General features: G+C 46.9%; 1 long non-coding RNA gene across 5 annotated transcripts in view; it reads right to left on the bottom strand.

The window, feature by feature from the left end:
• LOC140909522 (uncharacterized) overlaps positions 1-18,632 on the bottom strand; it is a 147,153-nt gene that overhangs the window by 99,398 nt on the left and 29,123 nt on the right. For 4 of the 5 annotated variants that reach the window (XR_012158253.1, XR_012158252.1, XR_012158249.1 and 1 more), the window contains exon 2: positions 13,552-13,687. The exons of the other annotated variant lie outside the window; for it this stretch is intronic. This is a non-coding gene — a long non-coding RNA (uncharacterized lncRNA). The remainder of the gene's footprint in view (positions 1-13,551; positions 13,688-18,632) is intronic. 5 annotated transcript variants of the gene reach the window in all.

Here is an 18,632-nt window from a genome sequence, read left to right as displayed (position 1 = left end):
GCTCGGGGGAGTGGGTCTGTGGAGGGTCACTGGGCAGTAACGGGTGGGGGAGGTTTGTGTGTTTTGGGGTGCTAGGCATAGGGGGATCGGTGGGGGGGCACTGGGCAGGTCTGTGGAGGGTGTTGTGCAGTTGTGGTGGGGGGGTGTAGTGGAGCACTGGGCAGGGGGGGCAGTGGTCAGGGGGGGCACTGGGCAGGGGTGGTGGTGTGAAGGTGGTGTGAAATTGTGGTGGGAGGGTTATGGGGGATCTCAGAGGGACGATGCTGGGCATAGGGGTCTTTGGGGGGGCTCTGAGAAGAAGGGTGCTGGGATTAGGGAGTTGGGGGGGCTCTGGGTGGGGGAATGGTGTGGCACATCACACGGTGCAGGCCCACTCCTGTGGGGAAGGGGCATGCTATCAGGGCTGGGTGGGCCATATGCATCTGGTGGCTGCCAGTTTGTAAACAGTGGCCTTGCGCTGGGCAGAGCAGGGCCACCTTCACCACGTCATGCCCCATTGGCCCTGGCCAGCCCCTCGCTCCAGGGACCAACCCCCACCCCACCCCCAGTGCCATGCTCCATTGCCCCCATGAGGGCCCACAAATATGTTTGGCACTGGGCTCACAATAGGTTAATCCAGTGCTGCATGCACAGGAGGTCAAATCCAATACACAGGCTACCTTAATTTGCTCTCTTTCAGAAACTACTGACTCTGAGATGACAAATTTTTTTGCCTCCTTTTCCTGCTTTTCAGAGGGTTAATATTTTGAGTTTTAAATTAAAAAACAACAAACTCGTTACTATTGTCCTCCTGAATTTAAACTGATATTACATTTTGAGGTTTGAGTAATGTTTTAAAATGGATACTGTTTCTTTAAAGCTGACACATAATGAGATCTTGGAGGTTTGTCCTGGATTGCAGACCATTTTATTTCTCATAAACATGCTATCATTAGCTACTTTCAGGAGGATGAGTTATACTGATTGATTCAAATCAAACTTATGACCTGGTGGCAGTATTAGATGTTGGCTATAAAACCTCACCTTCTCATTAATCTTTCATTGGACACCGTGATCCGAGAAGTCAGCAACAGTCACACCATGCTCCTTCTCTCTGGTGATGCCACTCCAGAGGGCTCACTTATTGGATCAGAGCAATTATTACTACCCTTACAATACAGATCCTGAGAGCTTTATCAAATTTCCTCTTAGGTACCCACGCTTACAAAGAGTCATGTGTTGTTTCTTTGGTGAGGACATCACAGGATTACTATAAAATGCAGTAAACTGAGGTCATTTGCAATTAAACACATGACTCCTGATTCCAAGATGATGCATTTTCATTTTCATTTACAGCACACTGTAAATGTCTTACAGAAAGCATAGCTACACGTAAATGATTGTGTTCTAAGAATTCCAAGTTCCAGTTAAATCACAAATAAATGCCAAGTAAGATTTATTCAGGGGAGGATTAAGGCAGAATACTTGGTATGTGGATTGCAGGTATCTTGGTATCATAGTTGGAGGGGCCCACATGAACAAGTGCCTCTGTAAACAGCAGGCAATGCAACAAAGAACTGATCGATGGCTGCTAGCCAACTGATTGCTGCCAGGACAGGACTTAGGAGGTGCACCACAAACTTTGGGTGGGCCTCCCTCATCTCTTCTACATCACAACATGAAATGACCTGGAGAAAAGTGAGAGGCAGCAGCTGGAAGCTGTGAGACTCTGACTTGGCCAGCATACACTGCACATATTGCCAGCTGTTCCCACATTCTTTGGGTGCATGGGGAGGAAAGGCCAAAGTTTTGGTGGATCTGAGTCCAGTATATGCCTAACCCTTTCCTGATTCATTTTTATATCACAGAAAGCTTTCTCCCTCTTTCAGGCTGGTCTGATGGCCTGGTATAAAGCACCACCTTGTCTTTGAGGAAACCTGGGTTTGAGGCTAAACTTGGGATTGCAATGGGTTGGGATGCTTTGTGGTGGTAACTCCACGGGTCAATGGAAAGGGGCAGGTGCACTTGCTAGTGCATCTCCTAGACCTAAATGGCAGTACAGGTTGAAGTAACAGCTAAAGCAGGGATGGGCAAACTTTTTGGCCCGAGGGCCACATCGGGGTGTGAAACTGTATGGAGGGCCAGGTAGGGAAGGCTGTGCCTTCCCAAACAGCCTGGCCCCTGCCCCCATCCGCCCCCTCCCACTTCCCGCCCCCTGACTGCCCCCCTCAGAACCCCTGACCCATCCAACTACCCCTGCTCCTTGTCCCCTGACCACCCCCTCCTGGGACCCCATGCCCCAAACTCCTCAAACCCCACCCCCCATCCAACCCCCCCCCCCCACTCCCTATCCCCTGACTGCCCCCCCGACCCCTTTCCACACCCCTACCGCCTGACAGCCTCCCCAGGACTCCCACACCTATTGAACCGCCCCCTGCTGCTCCCTGTCCCCTGACCGCCCCCCCACTCCAGAACCTCCACCCCATCCAACTGCCCCCTGCTCCCTATCCCCTAACTGCCCCTCCGGGACCCCCTGCCCCTTATCCAAACCCCCACCCCCCGCCCCCTCACCATGCAGCTCAGAGCAGCAGGAACTCACAGCGCCGCCGGGCAGAATGGTCCCACAGTCCGGATGTGGCCCGCAGGCCATAGTTTGCCCACCTCTGAACTAAAAAGAAGACTGCCATTTTGCTTGAATGCAGAGCTTGTGAAACACAGTAGTTTAAGATAAGGCCAGGAATTTGTGAGCACATAAAATCATGGTCCAGACAGACCTCATTTTCATACAAGCTAAGCTGCTGATGTTGAAGCCTGATTTCCCACCAAGGCTTCAACTCAATGAACTTAACACATACTGAAATACAAATTGCCTTGTCTACACTAGGATTTAGAATGTGCTAGCTAGCACATTCTAAGGGCATACTTTTAAATCTTACTCAAGACAAGTCCTTGGAAGACCCAGACATGTGGATCTGGAGCACTCTCAACCCTTAAATGAAGACTGTGTTGAACTTTTAACAAGAGCTTTTCTTCCTACTGTTTATAGGATGTTTGAATCAAATAGCTGCCAACAAAAGAAAAAAAATGCTTTAAAAAGTCAGAATTAAAATCACTTGCTTTCTCAATTAATCATATTTTACTTGCTTGGTATCTTTGATGTCATAATCTTGCTAATTCTGCAATCTTTCATAGACTCTTCTAGTTACAAGACCTAGGCTCTTCATAGTTTCTAGCAGACTCTTTACTTTTCTCTTCGAAAGGATAACCATATGGCTCTCAGTTTATCTTCCTCAGAGAATAAAAGACAGAATTGACCAGAACTTGAATCGGTGACTTCAGGGATCCTATGAATTACATAACTGAGGTGTAGACTACTAAGCCACCCTCCTCTGGCCACACACACCTATCATTAAATACAATACCACAATATGATCACTAAAAGAGAGACTGCCATAAACTTTAGCTGCCATTTAAATAAAAGGCCTGGCACAGCACAGAATTCACTTTCAACCATAAGGGAATTAAAAATTGCTCACCACAAAGTATATTCCTACACTCATCTGGCTTTCAAGAGGTTCCTACTGAACAACCCAGTCTGGATCAGGAACCTAAATTCTGTTGAAAATTAAACATTGTCATAGGGACATAGGGGAAGTGAAACATGGTGCTGACACGAGGTAATTGCTCTATTATCTCATACTGTGAGGTGATGAATGCCTTTCATTGCCCTGGAAATGACTGCTCCCAGTAGCATGACCCATGGCAATATTTTGCCATTGGTGCAAAAGCAGTCAGTCAGAATAACTAGTTACCACCATGACTGTGACTGGAGGGGTGACCCAAGTTCAATTCAGCAGCATGAACCTTTCCCACATGGAAAAGGAGTCACATAGGACACTGTCTTTTAGCACATGCCATAGAGAAGGCTAGCTCAGGCCTGGTCTACACTACAAGTTTATATCAAATTTAGCAGCATTAAATCAAATTAACCCTGCACCCATCCATACAAGGAAGCCATTTTTGTCAACCTAAAGGGCTCTTAAAATCGATTTCTATACTCCTCCCCGATGAGGGGATTAGCACTGAAATCGACATCGCCATTTTGAATTAGGGTTAGTATGGATGCAGTTCGACAGTATTGGCCTCCAGAAGCTATCCCACAGTGCTCCATTGTGACCGCTGTAATCAGTACTCTGAACTCAGATGCACTGGCCAGGTGTACAGGAAAAGCCCCTGGAACTTCTGAATCTCATTTCCTCTTTGGCCAGGTGAGCTCATCAGCACAGGTGACCATGCTCAGCACAGGTAACCATGCAGTCCCAGAATCGAAAAAGAGCTCCAGCATGGACCAAACAGGAGGTACGAGATATGATCGCTGTATGGGGAGACAAATCCATGCTATCAGAACTACGTTCCAAAAGACGAAATGCCAAAATCTCCAAGGCCATGATGGACAAAGGCTACAGCAGGGATGCAACACAGTGCCACGTGAAACTTAAGGAGCTCAGACAAGCGTACCAGAAAACCAAAGAATCAAACGGACGCTCCGGGACAGAGCCCCAGACATGCCGCTTCAACCCTGAGCTGCATGCAATTCTAGGGGGGGCCGCCACCACTACCCCACCCTGTCCATGGACTCCGATGATGGCGTACTCTCCGCCATGCCTGAGGATTTTGCGGACAAGGAAGATGAGGATGAGGAGGACAAGCTTGAGGAGAGCCCACAGCACACTGTTCTCCCCGACAGCCAGGATCTTTTTATCATCCTGACTGAAATACCCTCCCAACCCAACCAAGCCAGAGAAGGGACCTTTGGTAAGTGTACCTTTTTAAATATAATACATGTTTTAAAAGCAAGCGTTTTTTAATGATTAATTTGCCCTGAGGACTTGGGATGCAATCGTGGTAAGTACAACTACTGGAAAAGCCTGTTAACGTGTCTGGGGATGGAGCGGAAATCCTCCAGGGACATCTCCATGAAGCTCTCCTGGAGGTACTCTAAAAGCCTTTGCAGAAGGTTTCTGGGGAGAGCAGCCTTATTCCGTCCTCCATGGTAAAGCAATCATCCCAGAGAATTGGATGGGGTGGCGTTAGTTTAGTTTCTGCTGCTGCACATTAACACGAAAACCGCAGCACTAAATGGCCAACTCAACGGGCTTTGCTTGGTATGGGAAAAGAGGATGCTGCTGTTATGAAGGTTGCAGAAGCTGAAAGACTATGGTTTACCATGGCCGCCTGCAAGCCAAATTCTGTTGCTCGGCACTGCGTGTGTGATCTCTAACACCAAAGCTGCAGGCACTCAATATAAGATGCAAAATGTGACCTTGTACTGAAATCACATATGCTATGTAATGTGAATAGTGTTGTTCACCGTGAAACAGTATAGCCATTGTTCTGTAAAATGTATCTTTTTAAATACTTCACTCCCTTTTTTTCCTCCCACAGCTGCAAATGTTTCAAGCCTTCCTCCTCCGTCCCAAAGGCTATCTCAGATAAGGCGGTGAAAAAAACGCACACGCAATGAAATGTTCTCTGAGCGCATGCAGTTGTCCGGCACTGACAGAGCTCAGCAGAATGTGTGCAGGGACACAGTAGCACAGTACAGGAAAGTGGCCAATGAACGTGAGGACAGGAGGGATGATCGAGATGAGAGGTGGCGGCAGGAAGATCAGAGGAGGCAAGATGCAATTCTGGGGCTACTATGGGATCAAACAGACATGCTCCGGCGTCTGGTAGAGGTTCAGGAACGGCAGCAGGATCACAGACTGCCGCTGCTGCCCCTGTTTAACCACCCTCCCTCCTCCCCAAGTTCCATAGCCTCCTCACCCAGATGCCCAGGAACGCGGGGGGGAGGCTCCGGGCACTCAACCACTCCACCCCAGTGGACAACCCAAGCAACAGAAGGCTGTCATTCAACAAGTTTTGAAGTGGCCTTTTCCTTCCCTCCTACCCTCCTCCCACACCCCACCAGGGCTACCTTGTGAGTTATCTCCCTATTTTTATAATCAATTAATAAAGAATACATGCTTTTTAAACGATAGTGACTTTATTTCCTTTGCAAGCAAGCTGTGATTGAAGAGGGGAGGGCGGGTGGCTTACAGGGAATTAGAGTCAACTAAGGGGGCGGGTTTTCATCAAGGAGAAACAAACAGAAGTGACACCCGGTACCCTGGCCAGTCATGAAACTGGTTTTCAAAGCTTCTCTGATGCGCAGCGCTTCCTGCTGTGCTCTTCTAATTGCCCTGGTGTCTGGCTGTCCATATTCAGCGGCCAGGTGATTTACCTCAACCTCCCACCCCGCCATAAATGTTTCCCCCTTACTCTCACAGACATTGTGGAGCGCACAGCAAGCAGCAATAACAATGGGAATACTGGTTTCACTGAGGCGAGCCAGTAAACTGCGCCAGCGACCCTTTATACGTCCAAATGCACACTCTGCCACCATTCTGCACTTACTCAGCCTATAGTTGAACAGCTCCTTACTACTGTCCAGGGTGCCTGTGTATGGCTTCATGAGCCAGGGCATTAAGGGGTAGGCTGGGTCCCCAAGGATAACTATAGGCATTTCAACATCCCCAACTGTTATTTTCTGGTCTGGGAAGTAAATCCCTTCCTGCAGCTTTTGAAACAGACCAGAGTTCCTGAAGATGCAAGCATCATGAACCTTTCCCGGCCATCCCACACTGATGTTGGTGAAATGTCCCTTGTGATCCACCGGTGCTTGCAGCACCACTGAAAAGTACTCCCTGTGGTTTATGTACTGGCTTCCCTGGTGGTCCGGTACCAAGACAGGGATATGCGGTCTGTCTATAGCCCCACCACAGTTAGGGAATCCCATTGCAGCAAAGCCATCTACTATGACCTGCACATTTCCCAGAGACACTACCTTTGATAGCAGCAGCTCAAAGATTGCACTGGCTACTTGCATCACAGCAACCCACACAGTAGATTTGCCCACTCCAAATTGATTACTGACTGACCGGTAGCTGTCTGGCGTTGCAAGCTTCCACAGGGCTATTGCCACTCGCTTCTCAACTGTGAGGGTTGCTCTCATCTTGGTATTCTGGCGCTTGAGGGCAGGGGAAAGCAAGTCACAAAGTTCCATGAAAGTGCCCTTACGCATGAGAAAGTTTTGGAGACACTGGGAATCATCCCAAACCTGCAACATTATGAGGTCCCACCACTCTGTGCTTGTTTCCCGGGCTCAGAATCAGCGTTCCACAGCATGAGCCTGCCCCATTAACACCATGATCTCCAAATTGCCGGGGACCATGGTTTTAGAGAAATCTGTGTCCATGTCCTCATCCCGCTCGTCACTGCGCTGCCATTGCCTCCTCGCCTGGTTTTTCAGGTTCTGGTTCTGCATAAACTGCACGATAATGCGCGAGGTGTTTACAATGGTCATAACTGCTGCAGTGAGCTGAACGGGCTCCATACTTGCCGTGCTGTGGCATCTGCTTGGGCAATCCAGGGAAAAGGGCACGAAATGATTGTCTGCTGTTGCTTTCACAGAAGGAGGGTTGACTGATGACATTTACCCATAACCACCCGTGACAAATTTTTGGCCCCATCAGGCATTGGGAGCTCAGCCCAGAATTCCAATGGGCAGCGGGGACTGCAGAAACTGTGGGATAGCTACCCACAGTGCATAGCTCGGAATGTTGATGATTGCCACGGTACTGTGGACGCACACCGTCAAATTAATGTGCTTAGTGTGGACACATGCACTCAACTTTATACAATCTGTTCCCAAAAATCAAATTCTGTAAAATCAGAGTAATTTCGTAGTGTATACAAGGCCTCAGAAAACGCTGTCAAACCTGCAGCTGCAGAGGGTCCTCAGATTACAAGTCTCCCCTTCATGGACAAGATTAAATGCCAGCATGATGTTCACTGCTCATACTCCAGCAGCACTTGGTGTGGAATCTGAGCTGCTCTATGAATAACAGAGCTTTGACATAACTTGAGCCTTCCTGAGGAATTGGGGGTCTCCTCATTTATCACAGTTTTGGCTGGGATAAATCATAAGTTCCAGTCTCCTCCTGTTTAATGGGGAAGCCTCTAGCCCAGGGGTGGGAAAACTTTTTGGCCTGAGGGCCACATCGGGGTTCCGAAACTGTACGGAGGGCCAGGTAGGGAAGGCTGTGCCTCCCCAAACAGCCTGGCCCTGCCCCCTATCTGCCCCCCTCAGAACCCCTAACCCATCCAACCCCTCCTGCTCCTTGTCCCCTGACTGCCCCGACCCTTATCCACAGCCCCGCCCCAACAGCGCCCCCCCCGGGACTCCCACGCCTATCCAACCCCTCCGTTCCCCATCCACTGACCACCACCCCCGAACCACCGCCCCATCCAACTGCCCCCTGCTCCCTGTCCCCTGCCTTCCCCCCAGGATCCCCTGCCCCTTATCCAAACCAGCCCCCGCTTCCCGCCCCTTACCATGCCGCTCAGAGCAGCAGGACTGGCAGTCATGCAGCCTGGCCAGAGCCAGCCACGCCGCCATACTGCCTGGCAGGAGCTCGCAGCCCCGCTGCCCAGAGCACTGGTGGCACAGCGAGCTGAGGCTGCCAGGGAGAGGCGACAGCAGGGGAGGGGCTGGGGGCTAGCCTCCCCAGCCGGGAGCTCAAGGGCCGGGCAGGGTGGTCTCGAGGGCCAGATGTGGCCCATGGATCATAGTTTGCCCACCTCTGCTCTAGCCACTATTCCCTCAACTCCCTCCACCAAAACATGCACCAGATGTGGACACATTACTTCTTCCTCACTCTTCCTAGGTGGCATAGCAGAGCAGTTTGGGCCGGGCCAACGAAAGCAGCATACTGAATCTTGGACCTTGCAACCAGCAAAAGGAGGTGGAGTCCCCAACAAATTACTCTGATTTGCTGGAAACAGCATTTCGCAGCTAAGTTTTATTAACAACTTTGGGGAGGTCAAACTGTACTATCCTAAATTGTATGTTACGATTTATTACGGCCCTTTATACCGAGATAAGAAGGAGTTACTCACCTTGTGCAGTAACGATGGCTCTTTGAGATGTGTGTCCCTGTGGGTGCTCCACTTTAGGTGTCGGTGTGTCCCTGCACTGGAGATTGGAGATTTTAGGTAGCAGTGCTCAGTCAACGTGTGCATGCACAGTAGATGTCTTGCAGTGCCGTTGGCACCTCTTGTAGTGTGTGCACGCCCTGCCCCTTTCAGTTCCTTCTCTACCGCAAAGCCTGATAGTAAAAACTCCAAAGGAGAGGGGAGGAGGGAAGGTAGTGGAACATCCACAGGGACACACATCTCAAAGAACCATCATTACTGCACAAGGTGAGTAACTTCTTCTTCGAGTAGTGTCCCTGTGGGTGCTCCACTTTAGGTGTCTGTAGAGCAGTGCTCCACTGTGGATGGTAGGTGCTTCTGAGTTATATATGCAGTGGTCGAGAGCACAGTAAGGCCAACTGTGGTGTCTGACATAGCACCTTGTGTACTGCTCGGAGCTCTAGGAGGCTGACGTGAAGTTGAGTTTCCGGCACTGACCACTTGCCCTGTATGGTGTGGTGGTCTAAATGAGTGCCCCAACCTATCAGAGATGCATCTGTCGTGATAATGAGTGATGGAGGGTCCTGTTGAAAGGGGATCCCTGTGCAGACATTTTCTGGTTTTGTCCACCAGTGTAGTGACGTGATGGCCTTTGGGGGCAATGTGACTCTTTTGGCTAGGCTGTGTTTGCTGGGCATATACACGGTGCTCAGCCAGCCCTGAAGACAGCGCATATGGAGTCTTGCGTGCCTTATGACAAACATCATGGCTGCCATATGCCACAGGAGCTGAAGGCAAGTCCTCACTGAGGTTTGTGGATTGGTGATGATCGTGGAAATGAGTGTGTTCATTGTCACAAACCTGTGGTTTGATAGTATTGCCTTGGCCTGTATGGAGTCGAGGTAGGCCCCAGTGAACTCCAGGTGTTGTGTCGGGGTTAGAGTTGATTGCTTTGTATTTATCTGCAACCCTAACTTGTGGAATAGTGCAATGGTTGTTTGAAGTATGTGTGTTGCCTCTTCCCAGGTTGCACCTTTCAGTAGGCAGTCGTCTAAGTACGGGAAGATCATTACTCCTCTGTGTCATAAGTGTGCCACTACTACTGCAAGTGTTTTGAAAAAACTCAAGGGGCTGTGGAAAGGCCAAAAGATAGTACTCAGTAGTGGTAGTGGTTGGATCCTACCATGAATCTCAAGAATCATCTGTGGGACGGATGAAAATATGTGTCTTGAAAGTCGAGGGCTGAAAACCAGTCCCCGCTGTCTAGTGCTGGTATGATTGTGGCCAATGTGACCATTTTAAACCTGTGATTGTGTACGAATTTGTTGAACTTCTGAAGATCTCAGATGGGTCTCAATCCATCACTTTTCTTTTTGGTGAGGAAATAGTTTAAGTAGAAACTCTTCCCTTTGTATTGATTTTGAACTCGTTCCATGGCACCCAGCTGTAGGAGGTAGTCCATTTCCTGTTGTAGGAAGTGATTGTGAGAAGGGTCCCTGAAGAGGGATGGGGAAAGAGGGAGGGTGGGCGGGATGGAGAGGAACGGGATGGCATAACCAGATCTTATGATCTCCAGTACCCATTGGTCTGTTATTATAGCTGTCCAAGCATGGTAAAAAATGGTAATAAGTGGTGGCCAAAAGTTTGGGTAGGAGTGTCCAATAGTGCTATAGTCTGGGGGAGGTTGTTCAGACCCTCAACCTAGACTTCAAAATTGAGGCTTGGTTGTTGATGGTTGAGAAGACGAGGCCTGATGTTGCGGGGCTCTATGTCTTTGGGGGCATTGTTTATTCCGGTTTTGGTCAAAATGCCGCTGTTGTTGGCAGTGGAAAGATGTGTCTCTTGTTCTTTGATATGGTGGCGTCATTTATTACGGGGGGACCCGGGGTGTATATGCTTAAGGTACGTAGTGTGGCCTGAGAGTCTTTCATTGTATGTAAGACCTCATCTGTTTTAGAGGAAAAGAGTCTTTCGCGGTCAAAAGGAAGGTCCTCCACCTCCATCTGTAGTTCCTTCGGAATTCCCAACACCTGCAGCCAGGATGGTCGTCACATCACCACTGCTGAGGTTGTTGTTCGTGCGGTTGTGTCTGCCACATCCATGGAGGCCTGTAAAGCCGCGTGGGCTATTATTTGTCCCTCGGCCATGATGGCCTTGAGCTGGGGACGTTTCTCTTCAGGAAGATCCTCTAAGAGTTCCTGCAGTTTGCCATAGTTAGAGAAGTCATAATTTGCCAAGAGGGCGGAATAGTTGGCAACCCTGAATTGCAGTGTGGCTGAGGAGTATATTTTACGACCAAAGAGGTCTAGCCTTTTATGTTCCTTGTCTTGTAGTGTCGAGCATAACTGGGGTTGTTTGCTGTGGTGATTGGCAGCTTCCACCACTAGGGAGTTGGGCTGTGGGTGGGAGAAAAGACAGTCTATCCCTTTAGCTGGGATGAAGTATTTTCTGTCAGCCCTTTTACTGGTAGGGGGGCTGATGCAAGTATCTGCCATATGGTCTCTGCCAGCTCCATTATTGCTTAGTTGATGGGGATAGCAATCTTGGCTGAGGTAGATGGTTGGAGGATTTGAAGCAGCTTGTGCTGTTTCTCTTGCACATCCTCTGGTGTGATCAGTTGGCTGGCCACCACTCTCTTAAAGAGAGCTTTCGGTCATCAGATGTCGTTGGAGTTGGTGGTATAACAGCCTCACCTGGTGAGGAGGATGAGTTATGGGCAGGTGAAGTGTCTTCCTGCTCAATCTCTGAAATCGTTTCTTCCTCCTCTATTTCCCCGTTGGGAACTTCAGATGTTTCCCTGCCTGGTGAAAGTGGAGGTGATCTGATTTCCCGTCTGGCTGGGGTGGAAGATCTGGAGTATTGGGCTCTATATACAGCCCATGAATCCCGTGGGCTGTATATACAGCCCAATCCCACTGCATTGGGAAGGGTGGTTGTGGGCAGGGCCAGGGTTGCCCATGTCATTGCTGTATCTGTCCACAGTGGTGAGGCTTGGTTCTGGCAGCCCCCCATGGTGGTCTCCTCTCTGTCAGTGTGGAGTGTTGAGAGGAGAAACGGCTGCCCTGAGCATCCCCTTCCTCATCACTATATATGGACTGAAGGGTGGGAGATGCAGGAAGCTGCTCCGTTCTTTGGCCCAGAGATTTTTCGGTGCTGAGTAGGGGAGATTGTGGTATCGAGGAGACTGCTATGTCCCTCTGGTGCAAAAATTGTGTTGGAGCTGCTGTGGCCAGAGCCGTGTTTGTACTGTGGTCAGCTTTCGTGGAGGTAGTTGGTGCCGTTTTAAGTCAGTCTGTCGGTGGGACTTGGCAGAGGTACACAAGGAGATAGTGCCAGAGGTGCCTGAGGTCTTGTAGGTGCTCTCTCTGGATGAGCTTGGCACCGAGGGCAAAGACCTCACTGGGGAACTTCTCTTTCTCTAAGTGCCCTGTTTCAGGGAAGTCGCAGCTCACTTCCTTGAAGTTTTGGAAGGCTGAGCATTGCCCTTGTCAGAAGTTTTACTTCTCTGTGACTCAGCTGATGTTTTTTCCTGAGATGGCTGGAGGGACTTTTCCACCATCATTTTAAGGTGGAGATCTCTGTCTCGCTGTGCCCTTACCTTTATACTGATACAGTGAGACCATTTCTAGGGGATATGAGTTTCCTACAAGCAATGGACACAAGATGTGTGGCCGTCAGAGACCAGCATTGCCTCACGGCAAGAGTCGCCCCTCTTAAAACAAGGTGAACCTGGCATTGTGTCCATTAATATTTTCCCAACTGGGAAGGGAGATGAAAAGAAAATATACAGAAATTGGTTAAAGGAAACTCTATTTCTACCACTAAGCTAAGAAACTAAAACCAAAATGAAAAAAGAGGGGTTTTTTGAAGGGGAGGTTTTTTTTCAATAACTGGCTAAGTAGAGTCTAATTAAACTATCTAAGAGTAATATGTAAACTGTTATCTTTTCTAGAGGCAGCACTGCCACTGAGCTCCGCCTGTAGCCGAGGACGACTGAGAAGGAACTAACAGGGTTGGGTCGTGCGCGCGCTACAAGAGGTGCCCACAGCGCCGTGAGACATCTACGGTGCACGCGCGCCCCAACCGAGCACCGCGACCTAAAATCTCTGATCTGCAGGGACGCAGCGACACCTATAGTCGAGCACTCACAGGGGAGTGAAGAAGAATCATTATGTTCCTAAAATCTAACACATATAAGATGAAGTCAAAGGAAGACATGGGTTGACTTCTATACAGTTCTAGACTTTGCATTTGTAAAATCAAGCCAACCCTAATGTCATTCTCTTAGGATGAAGAAGTCTCTTGGGACTTGGTTCTAATCTGACATATGTGCATATCTTGAGAAATGGATTCTTCAAGTTGCCCAGAGATGGATGCAGATTGGAATCCAGCATTAGCAGGGATGTATATTTACTATACTATCACTTGACCAGCTGAAGTGAACAAGAGTTAATATCCCTATATACACAATAGTGTGAGGGAAAACATTTGACTGGAGAATGCAGTAGGTTGAGACCCAAACAAGGACTGTAGAGACAGAGAAGATGTTATAATTACCACAAACTCCCACTGCTTCATCTCCACACTCTGCTGCTCTCTGGCACCATCAAATTGGTTCCCTTTTGATAAGAGACCTTTGAAGAAACAGCTATGTCTTACATGACAAACTTGGCAGCATTAATGTGTCATTCATCTGTAGAAGATTAGAAATGAGTGAGAAAGGGAGGGAATGTTTTATCACCTGCAACACAATATGAAACAAAACAAGTTACAGTCATATGCAGGCACCCTAACAACATAAGTGTTCATATGTTAATAGATGCACTGGAATCCAAAAGTTTATTTTATCATTATTTTTAAAAACATGCCTTTGGCATAGCCTCCTGGTCCATTTATATTACAAAATTACACAGAATTTAACACCCTGGTGCCAACAGCAGTTGCAATAAACACCCCCACACACATTGTAAAAATGTAGGCAAAACAGTAACATCCCAGCCTGTTACCTAAGCGATTATAAACAAAACACCCATCACAGCTAATCTGCCTCAGGAAGAAGCCCGAGCCAACAGATGGATTTCCTCAGCAACCCTCCTGTGTCTTGGCAGAATTTGGTGATAATAATACTTGTAGTAATGTTTATTCAATACATAACATAATGAAACTCACACGCGTATAGTTACTTTCACCCAAAAGCAATTTACTAACAAACTATCCTCAGGGATTACTTCGTCCATCATTGAAATGCAACCACCATGTGGCAAAAGGTAGCAGTTGTATAATAGAGCACACCAACATTACACAACAGTTCAGGACAGGAAGTACACTATCCAAATGAAAGGAATTTAGTTAGCTACCTAAACTAAAAACTGGACACTGAGGGTTAATAGCTGTGCTCTTGTGAAAAGGACCTTTAATTAATACACAGAGTAGTGCTTCACTTTTACGTTTCATCCATAAGACAGCACCTCCTACAGCAGTGTTACATTACACCATGCTAGAGGGAAGAGTGCTACCTACTTAACTATTAATACCAGTTCCTAGAGCAAAGAGATGTTCAGTGAATGTTTGATCCACATACTAACCCAACCTAATGCCCCTTACCTCGTGATATTTGATAGGATCAAAGCACAAGGTGGCATGGAAGTAGTGAGCTAGTTCATTATAAACATAGTGATTGAAATCAGAGCATTTAATAATATTGACTGTGATGTTTGGGTGCCAAACAATATCTGCATGTCTGTGTTGTCACATATTCTTTTAATTCCTGCAGACCTGTCTCACAAGGAATGATTGTGCTGTCAATTTACTCACATTTTCCATCAATACTTTCTGTTAGAAACTGATCATATACAACAGTATACAACTTGTGGCATACGGAAACAGAAAGGAATTATATGATGCCTTGACTGAAACCAGTGATATTTACCATCATTTTATCAGTAAACCAATGCTTGAGATGTGGGTGTTATGGGAAGGGGGAACTATTTTCCTTTTGGAAGACAGGACTAGTATGGTGTTACTTTCCAATTTACACAGCTCCATAATTCCCTAACCAGAGTGTTAGAGGTTATGTTCATTTATAACAGTCACAGTCATCATCATGATCAAACCAAGCCTGCTCTCTTACAGGCCTAATGGCTCTTCTCTTCACAGCAAATACTTTGGTGGAGTTAAACCCTGTTTATGGGAAGACTGTAAATTAGAACCAAGCTGCATCATGTTACAAAACTGCATTTCTGGAATATTTCCTTGGTTTCGGTTCATGTGAAGCAGCCCACATTGCTCCTCAAAGCTGGAAACAGCTTGCACAGCAAGGTCTTTAGGAATCAGACAAACAATAGTAATAAACTAGAGGGTTGTACACTTCATTGCTTCTATAGGCCAAGCTCACCGCACACACCGGGGTTCCTGGCTGGCTGGAAGCCTGCCTTGTTTCCAGCAAAAAAAATTTCAAAAGCAACCTGTTCCCACACAATGTTTCAATTCAGACAAATCAGCATTTTCTGATAGAAAAATATTGTTGGAAAATTTCCAATGAGCTGTACTCCTAATCCTGTGTCCCCCTCTTTCTGCCCTCCTCCACACCAATTTGGGCTGTGTTCCCCTACCTCATCCTTCCCTGGCTAGGGCTCTGTGTGTCCCTCTTTCCTGCCCCTTCCCCTCCCCCCCCCCCTCCCCAGCACCCAGAAGCTCCCTAGTGGGATTGAGATATAAGAGGCAAATCTGCCAATCACCTGATTTTAGTGGAAATCAGGCTTTTCCAATTTTTCAACTGTACCAAAATCAGCAAGGTTCTTCCTATCATACTCAGAACATTCCCTGAAATTTTGGAATTGACTGGATGGAGTTTTCAACAGTTATTGTGTCAGAAACAGGAAATGCTGTTAAGTGTTCATTTCACAGCCAATTAACATTTATATTCATAGATTCCAAAGCCAGAAGAAACCATTGTGATAATTTAGTTTGACCTCCTGAATAACACAGAAACATAAAGGCACAAGACCAATTCAGAGTTTTGAGATTCTCTAGAATTAATAAATATGGCTGATTAAATGCCCTGAGGATGAAATGCATCCAGCAGCCGTGCAGCAGGCCTTGCAAACCATAGAAATCTTGTGGTATTTGTGTGTAAGGGCAGCCAGAGTAGTTGTGCTGGGGCAAACTCCTCACCCCTTTCCTTTGTGAAGATGACACAGCCAAGTGTCAGATACCACCAATTTGGTCGATTTAGTGTACCCTCTCTACCTCCCCCCCATACATAATTTGAAAGATTATGATGTCTGCTTTAAGATGAGGTATGAGTTGGAGCTGTCAAGTGGTGCCATTACCATAGAAATGAGGATAAACAATGACACCATCAACACATTAAAATAACCACTTTGAAATATTTTCATTTCTCATTTCATTTCATTTCGTTTCTCTAAGTTTAATGACTCTATGTTTTATTTCAAGACATAAAATTTGATTTCTTTGTGAACTCAAAGAATCACAATAAGAATCTAAAGGGTAAAACAAAATCTAATAAGTTTGTACAGGTATTGAAATGTAATAGCACTGGTGACATTTCTGGTCAGCATCATTATATCATTTTGTTCATCATTATGATCCTGTCGAGAGTGTGTGGGTTTCCATAGTCTTTACTGCCTTGACATGTACACAGTTCTGTGGGGGGAAGACTGTCCTAGCTACACATACAGTTGATTGTTCAGTGACCCTTCCTGGTACAGGCACAAATAAGGTCTTGTAGACGTTCAGATGCCATAGAGCCCTTGAAAAATACAGGAAGTAGTTCATCATCCATATTTTTCAATCCATATTGCAATGGTGATCCAATATCTGGTTTATCTATGTGCAAAGACATCCAAATCTTTGTTGCCAAGACGCTATTTTGACACGCTCTTCAAAACTGTCCTCCCATAGTGGGAGTTTGGCCGGGGACTTCTCCTTTTGGATGGCTAGATTGAGGCACAAGCAATGCAGGTCTCTTGGGTCTCCTTTTCTTTCTCGCGCTGGTCATTACAACACTGCAACCAACTTCCTTGTTGCAGAAATTGTGGATTATCTGTCACACTCTCTCAATTTGGCAAGATCTCTGAAACAGTAAGCTCCCTTTGTTTTGACAACATTAAGCACAATTTTTTCCCCAATACCAACTAGGGATGACACACAGTCACATCTGTTAATGAGTGCACAGCAGCAAGTATGTTGCAGAAGTCAGGAATGATTCCATCAAAAATTGCATGCACAGGTATGAAGTGATGGTTGTCAGTTGTGCTGGTAATGGTGCCTGTTTCAATCCACATGTTATCTACGTGTTCTATTTTTGGAAAGTATTGAACAGCAAGGACCAAACATATGTATCAGATGATCTAATTATTATGGTTCCTTTGACACCAAGAGACCCAAAAGTCATACTAGCACATACAGCATGCAAACACATCTTTGTGTCTGTCTCCTCTTGAATATTGTACATGTCTTGGGCTTCTTCAACACCTCTACTGATGACAGACTTTGCTACTTCATCCTTCGGAAAAGCCTCCAGCTAGAAGAAGTGTTTATGTTGGGTGTGCTCCTATGGTCTCAGGTGCATTTTGAACCATATACTCACAGAACATATACTCACAGAAGAATTTTACAAGTGACTGCCATGTTGGATGCCACATGTAGAAACTTTTTCCATGGTGGCACAAGGTGTCCACCAATCACTTACTATTTCTTGCATCCAACTTTTAGGTGCTGTCCAGCACTGTTCTTCTGCAATTTGCACAGTTATTGTTGTTACATCTGTCAAAGCCTTCAATTACAGAGGTATCATTAAACTATTATAACCTATTCTTGATGGGGGCCACATCCTTAAATACATCTTTCCCAAAAGCCCTCTTCTGGCCACGATCATGAAATTGACCAAAATGGACCGTGAATTTGGTAGAGCCCTATGCATTATGAAATCCATTGCCCAACAAAACAGTGCAGGGGTCAAGACACAGCCCTGCCTGACACTAGATACTGTTTTAAAAGGTGCCAACATCCGATTCCCAAGATGTACACAGGCAGTGGTTCCACTATGCAGCTTGTTAATCGAGTCCAGCAGAGTGGTTGGAACACCTACGTTCTTTCAGGCCTTCCTTCGCGCAACTGTCAAGTGAATCAAATGCAGCCTTAAGATTGACATATGCCACAAGCAGGGGCTTCTTGAACTCACAATGTATCTCCGACAACAAGCAGAGGGCCAAAATGGTATATCTAATGTAGATCTGTTCCTTGTAAAGCCTGATTGATGGCATGCTTCATTTCATCTAATGTTAGTGCGTTAGTACAAGCATCTGGGTCCAAAACCACAGTGGCTGACAAATCATCCAGCTCGGAGCAAGCGGCAACTGGAGGGTGGTTCAGGGTGCTGTGATAACGTTCCACCCGGCGTGAGAGGATATCATCATCCGATTTACACGGAAGGCCTTGGCTGTCATTCAAGATGCTGTTCACAGTGACTACCTCTTGACCGCTGAGACTACGGATCGCGTGGAATGCCGGCTTTAAGTCCCTCCTGGCTGAGTTCAACATTATCTGCCACTAGGTTACAATAGATGAGCCTAGGAATTTAAATTAATAATTTTGCTAGACACTAAAAATCATGG

This window comes from Lepidochelys kempii, chromosome 3, assembly GCF_965140265.1.
Source record: "Lepidochelys kempii isolate rLepKem1 chromosome 3, rLepKem1.hap2, whole genome shotgun sequence".
Classification (NCBI taxonomy): domain Eukaryota; kingdom Metazoa; phylum Chordata; order Testudines; family Cheloniidae; genus Lepidochelys; species Lepidochelys kempii.
This window is presented reverse-complemented; position numbering and strand designations above follow the sequence as displayed.